Source organism: Apodemus sylvaticus, chromosome 7 (assembly GCF_947179515.1).
Source record: "Apodemus sylvaticus chromosome 7, mApoSyl1.1, whole genome shotgun sequence".
Lineage (NCBI taxonomy): Eukaryota > Metazoa > Chordata > Mammalia > Rodentia > Muridae > Apodemus > Apodemus sylvaticus.
In genome coordinates this window covers 28,274,049-28,281,621 of record NC_067478.1, presented here as the reverse complement: position 1 = coordinate 28,281,621, position 7,573 = coordinate 28,274,049, and positions in this window count along the sequence as shown.

Here is a 7,573-nt window from a genome sequence, read left to right as displayed (position 1 = left end):
TAGATTCCGGTACTAATAGCCGTTCCTTGAAATTCCCACAAGAGAACCACGGCAGCCATTCTTGGATGCTCCAGTTCACCAGCTCAGGACTCACAGAGCTTTGTTGGGGGTAGAGGAGTCTGATGGCCAAGTAGACAGGAATGCCCATGAGCTGGTGGGAAAGCAGCCCCAGGCTGGAGCTACCTATTTGGCCGACCCGCTATACAATAGGAAACATCTCGGCCTTGGGGACAAGCATGCGGTAAGGGCATCGTTATACCTGGTGAGGCATTGATGAAGCATTGAGAAGCAGCACCAGGCCTCACATTGCCCCCTGCAGAGGATCTGTGTCCCAGCAGAACAACTCTGTTCCGTTCTGAGCTCCAGCTGACTCCAGTTTCAGTCCCTACACCATAGGAATTCTATCAATTACCAGAACCCGCCCCTTAAGCCTCTGGTTGATTTGGGTTAATTAGTGATTATCTTGGGGTTTGGGCAAACATCACATCATGCCACATGAGTAACAGGACTGTTTCAAAATCAATTCAAGCTCGTGGATGTTGTAACAAAAGCATGCCCTCCAGCTATATGTTTTTCTTTCAGCATTTCAGAACTTATATTTTAAGGTTTTTTTTGTCTTATTTTTCATATATATTCTCCACAAACTGTATGTTCCATGGGAATTAGCCTATCTTTAGACTCTTCTTAGATTTTAGAAGCCCTTGTGTTCATTTCTAGATCTTTGACCAAGATATATTATTATCACATGCCCTGAGACTTTGAGGAAGTATGTGTGTAGAAGATTTTAGCTAACACAGCTAAATAAGTAATAAAGATTGCTTCTTCATTATTTCACTGTTCATAGTCATTTCTCACCATCGAAGTAAAATAAAACCGAGCCAAAGAATTAGAAGGCTGGACTTTTTACCAGTTTTTTCCATTTTTCACAGAAACTCATTAAATATATATGCAATGTAAGAATGAATGCCTATTTGCATAACAAAGATAAAGTGTTTAAACTATGTGAAGGAAAATTATCAGCTTAATAAGAACATTGTCATGTCTTTCATTGCCTGAGAATTGTCAAAAAGAGTCTCAAGATGTATTGGTGTATTTGTATGTGTGTGTGTGTGTATGTTGCCTCAATTTATATTTTTTAATAAATTTCTTTACCTCTCTCTTCCTACCCTCAATCTACAGTATACTTGAGATAGCTGGCTTTTCAAGAGGAGGCTGTGTCCAGTCCTGTTTAGTGCCCTCTGGATACACTGACCCTGTTCCCTGCTGTTTTTACACCGTTAAGTATTCAGTAAATTGAACTGCAAGTAAAGTACTGTGAGACAAAGCTTACATAACTTGCTCATCATCTAGTCCTCGTGCACAGGGAGTTAAAAAATAACCGGTTTGGATAGTTAACTTGAAATTTTGCCAAAGCAGAGCTTTACGGATTGAGTGTCCATCTTACAAGTTGTTTATGGTCAAGTCAAGGAACAGTAAAAATTCCCCTGCGTGCGCTTCACCCTGTGGCTCTAAAGGCGGGAAGATGTTCTGCTCCTCGGATGGAGAGCCACAGTGAGTAGGAAGGGAACGGCCTGTGGCAGAGGTGATTGGCAGCTGCAGCCCTCCCTATCTCCCTGTATCCTCTCCCTTTGCTGTGGGACTTTGCACTTCATCTCCCTCCAGTGGGTCCTGTGACTGGGGATGGCCACGTGGCTTTGTTTCGACCAACTGTGCAAGACAGGAAACATAGAAAGTACAGAGACTTTTGTTCTTTTAAAGATTTATTTATTTTATGTATGTGAGTACACTGTCACCCTCTTCAGAGGCACCAGAAGAGGGCATTTGGACTTGGTAGTTCAAAGCTCAGGCTAGAGACGCTCCGGGAACCAATCTCTCAATCTTTCAACAAAATATTTTATTACCATATGCCTCCGAGATTTTTTTAAGAAAATATTTGTTTATTTATTTTATGCATATGAGTAAAGATGTTGCTTTTAAAAGAGGGCATCAAATGAGGTACAAGAAGAAAGGAGGAGTGGCCCCTTTTTCTAGAAAGATTCAGTGAAGAAGTATAGGGCAAAACCAGAACGGGGAAGTGGGAAGGGGTGGGTGGGAGGACAGGGGGAGAAAAGGGGGCTTATGGGACTTTCGGGGAGTGGGGGGCTAGAAAAGGGGAAATCATTTGAAATGTAAATAAAATATATATCGAATAAAAAAAAAACTCTGAGGGAGAAAGAAAAAAAAAAGAGGGCATCGGGGGCTGGAGAGATGGCTCAGCAGTTAAGAGCACTGACTGCTCTTCCAAAGGTCCTGAGTTCAAATCCCAGTATCCACATGGTGGCTCGCCATCATCCATAATGAGATTTGACGTCCTCTTCTGGTGTCTGAAAACAGCTACAGGGTATTTACATATAATAAATAAATCTTAAAAAAAGAAGATTACAGATGATTGTGAGCCACCAAGTGGTTGCTGGGATTTGAACTCAGGACCTCTGGAAGAGCAGCCAGTGCTCTTCACCGCTGAGCCATCTCTCCAGCCCTTCCTCTGAGATCTTAAGTGTATTTGTTCATAGAAATTCTTGCTAGGCATGGTGGCTCACACCTTTAATCCCAGTGCTCAGGAGTCCAAGGCAGTCAGATCTCTTTGAGTTTAAGGCCAGGCAAGGGCTACACAGCAAGTTCAGGATAGCCAGGGCTACACAGAGAAACCCTGTCTCAAAGAAAACAAGATATTCAGTCTATCTCAAGATCATTGTATATGTATTTGTCATGTGTGTGAGAGTGTGGCACACTGTATGAACACACATGTTCAAATCCCATGTGGGTATCGATGTCAGAGAGAATGTCTGGTGCCCTGCTCGGTCGCTCTCTGTTTTAATCCCTTGAGGCGGGGTCTCTTCCTGACTCTGGAGCTAAGAGTATCCGGATGTCCCCCGTGTCCCAGAGATGAGGCTTCGGTGTGCATGCAATCTCACCCAGGCTTTTAGGTGCGTGCTTGGAATCTGAACTTTGACTCCCAGGCTTATGTAAGTGAGGACTCTCACCCATGGAGCCATCTCTTTAGTCTTTTGAATATATTTTTTATTAGTTCTTCTATGAATTTAAGATAAGAAATAAAAATTAGGCCGGGCCGGGCAATGTGACCCTGTAATCCTAGCCGTGCAGGAAGCAGCAATAGGAAGATGTCAAGCTGCCCACCAGGGCTGCAGAGTGAGTTCAGTGTCAGCCTTGAGCTTAGTGAGAGAAGACTGGGGCTGTAGCTCAGTGTGCTGGATGGAAAAAGAAAGGACTGGAAAGGCAAGATTGGGGCACCTGCAAGATGAGAGAGTTTTCTCTCCTCAGAATAATCATCAATTATCAGTTCTGACAAGTACCCAAGACAAGGGGGTGATAAAACTCCTCCTGATTGCCAGGAGGCTCTAGTTCATATTTAAAATAGCCTTCAGAGCCCGGATGGTAAAGGCTTGGTCTCCAGCTTGGTACTCTTGAGGTGGAAAATTTGAAGTGAGAGAGAGAGGCTCTGGTTCTTGGGGGTGAGCCCCCAAAGGAGAGTGTGCCATAATGTTTCTATAGAAACGTGTTCCTCTAACTGCCACGTGCTGGCGTTGATCTGACAGCTGGGACATGAATCAGCCGGACCTGGTCCTTGCTGGTGAGAAATCAATCCACTGTCTTATGGAGGCAGGAGGGTTGTGGGTAAGCAGCTAAATGAGTGAAGCACAAGGACAGTTCCTGGGGATGACAAGAGGCATGCTCTCTGCTTCCCTGCTTGGGGTTTGACATAGCTTTCAGCTGCTGCTCCATTGCTATGCCGGCTGCCAGCAGCCACAACTGTCCTGCCGTGATGTTCCCTTATCCTTCTGTAACTCTAAGTCCAAAATAATGCCTTCCGTCTATAAGGTAACTTGATCGTGGTGCATTACCATGGAAACAGAAAACTAACTCACCACTCTACTTCCGCCTTCTTAGGCTCTTCTGAGACCCTTTCCCTCCTGAGCCTCTGCCACTTGGGCACTGGGACTCCTGTACTCTTTCCCAGAGACCAGCCAATCTTCTTCAAAAGCACATTTGGTGAATCAAAGGTACAAAGTCAAGTTTTCATTCTATCCTTGGGTATATAATATACCAGGATATATACATACATACATGTGTGTATGTATATATATACATACATACATATATATACATGTATGTATATGCCCCTTCTGAAACAGAAACAAAGAGCACACATCCCATCTTCGAGAGATGGATTGGTGGCAATGCTTGTATCAAACACCCATTGCACTGCCAGCTGCGTAAAATTTTAGCAAAGGCATTCAATACAATAATACAACACTCGGTATTGCTACGCAAAGACGGTTTTATGTTTTCACTGGCTTTTTCTCTTTAATCGAGCAACTGTGTGTTTATGCCACTGAGCAGCAAACCCAGGGCCTTGTGCTCGCTAACCCCGCACGCTGCTGCTTAGCTGTGTCTCCGAACAGTAACTGGTTTACATTTCATCCTTTTGGTTCTAGAAACAGCTTTCTTTAAAGCAGGTACTGCACGAGGCCAGCAACACTTCCAGTACATCTTGGAGTTTCAAGTGAAAGATCTATACAATTCAGGTGTGTGCAAGCACACAATACTATGAAATCAGCAAGCTACAGTTCTCTCTGCATCCCATCATTAAGTTGATACTTTTGAAGCCCCATGTGACTATATTTAAAACAGTTTTCCTCTGGGGCATTCAGAGCTTTTCACAATATTGTGTTCACTTAAAGCATAATATTTACACAACCATTTTCAAATGAGCAGCAGAGAAAGAATAGAAACGTTAGGGTCAGGCTGCCCTGGGTTTGTTTTCTATCTAGTTTCCAGCTCATAATTCTTTTCCTGAGTTAATGACTTAATTACTTTCTGTGGCTATAAGACAATGTGACAATTTTGCTGCAGTAAACTTTTTTTTTCTCCTGAGTCTGGGTTTTCCAGCCTGGCTGTGTTAGGCAAGCAGGAATTCCAGGCAGCTAGAGTGAAGGAGGCCTCCTGAACTTTACCAAGCAGGTGGGCATACCCGTGCGGGTCCCACTGCATCTTGTACCTTATGACAGGGAGAGCCCAGAGTGGAAGGCGTGCAGCGAAGGAATCGATGAGGTGAAAGGAGAGGAAGAAATGGTGGTTTGTCACCGAGTTGAGCTCTCTAGCGCTGTAGTAGAAAGTGGGGTGGGTTGCTTGTCAGGTAGGAATTTTGAGACAGACTACATGGAACCATTTTTCAAAAGAGTCTCTTTAGAGAGGGGAAGAATTCATTCCTAGACTCTCTTCCACCTCGCTGTGAATAAGTTTATCTCAGTAGACAGTAACGTACAGTGGACGTCCGAACAGCGTAGCAGAAGCAGCTGAGTCGTTTGCCCGCGATGAGCAGATAGCGAGCAGCGAGCCAACACAGAAGGATGGATGAATGCACTTGTTGCCTAAAGCCTCCTGAGCGTTATCAAGGGGGTGAACTGGGGCGGGTCCCACTGCGGCTTGTACCTAATGACAGCGTGCAGTGGAAGGCGTGAGGCAGTGTAAGCAGGAGCAGCTGGCGCTGGCCAGGCTGCCTGAGCAGGGATGCGCCGATTAGCTGTGGAGTCCCGAGAGCTGCCCGTGGCAATGAGCCTACAGTCCTGCCAAGGTGATCAACGGTGAGCTTCCTTAGTTGAGTAGAAATCGATGAATTCGGACAGACAGGATAGTTTCACCTGTATCTGATGCACGCACAGGAGATTTCTCTTGGGTTTGTGGTTAGAAATATGATGGCTGGTCGTTGGGGATGCCGATTTGAACGTCACTGGCTTCATCAGATTACAGTCTTAAATAATAGCTTCAGACAATTGCTGCTTACTGATTCTGTTTTTCTTTGCTTCCTTAAAAGTTACATCAGAAACTAGCCAGAGGGCAGCAGGCAAAGGCACCTGCTGATGAACTAACCAGCATTTGATTCCCAGAATTTCCTGCAAGTTGTCCACTGAGCTCCACACACGGTGGCAAGCACGTACCCTCATACACAGAAATAATAAATTAAATAAATAAATAAATAAACAAATAAGTGTATTTTTAAAAAAGTGCTACAGACTCCCATTTGTTGATCTATAAATTCATCCCAAGGGTGGTGGAACAGCCAAATATTCCCATTACAATTTCCTCCTTCGTAATCTGTTGCCAAATTCACAAGAAAGCCCAAAGCAGGAATTTAATGCTACCAGGCATTTGGAATCAAAAAGAAAAGCTAATATTATTTAAATCCTCATTCATTCTAAACCCAGAAAGTTCCTGTGTTCCCAGGAGAGAGCACTGACATTGTTGGCCGCTCATTTCATTCCCTTGCCGCCTCCCCTCCCCTCCCCCACTGTGCACACAGCCCTCCTCATGCATGCCAACCCCACGGACTCACACAGCCCGGCACCTGCTTTGCATTCAGCAAACACATAGGCAGCGTGTGCTCTGGTTTCATAATCTATGGAAAGTAACACCGGGCAACTCCCTACCTCACATCAAGATCTAGGGTGTCACTGGGGCTTGGCGGGTTTCCATGGAGCCTGTGACTCCCTAGCCTACACTCACGTGGCTTCAGCTGATAGTTTCAATACTATTTTTATTTATGTTCACAAGGTATTTTTTAAGCTTTGTGTATGGGTGTTTGTACGTGCAGTGACTACAGAGGCCAGCAGAGGGCATGCGATCCCCTGGAACTGAAGATACATGGTATTGTGAGCCACCTTGGGGCACTAAAAAATGAACCCAGGTCCTCTGCAAGAGCATTAACTAAAGTGCTTAAACACGGGCCATCTCTCCAACCTCTTCAATAGTAATTTCCTCATCTCTTATGGCATTGGATTGCTTAGGGAAGTGGCCCCAGGGACTAAGGCAGCATGGTGACTACAGAGATCTTAAACACACTAATACTCAGAAGACTAAAGGTTGCTCCACTTTGAATGTGATTACACACTAGCAATTGTACATCATGCCCAACACCCTCCACCTCCAAACATCTTCCTTGACTTAACCTTTACACAATGTCTGCACTTGCCAGAATTTTGTAATAAAGGCAATTAGCCTGTGACCAGGCCTGTCCTTACTGTAGCCCGGCCAAGTCAACTCAAAGATGCCCTGACACAAATGGACCAACCCACAGGAACTTCTTTGAAAGCTAAGTTCCTATGGCTCAGGATCACTGGTGCTGGGGCTTTGGGGCGCCTTCATCACCAACCCGTGTGCCCAGCAGCCTCTGCTTCTGCGCTCAAACATGAAGTCTGAACTACGTCATGCTAGCACAGTGGCCGTCACAGCACACAGGCAACACTTCAGTCTTTCTTACCATTTTAATTCTCTCAGAAAAGCTTTCGTGGAGTGTGTGCTCAGAACTACATTTTAAAATGGCAAAAAGAAAAGTGCAAAGTGTGCTTTCTTTTGTGGTTTTTTGTTTTGTTTGGGGGGGGGTTAGCTTGTTAATCCAATTCACATATGATAGACTCTTGATAAATTTCTATTGACTCTTTTTGCTAGTAAGTACTATTAAGCAGTAATGTTAATAGTCATTTCTGTAGTCATTAATATGACATTCCCCTCTGTT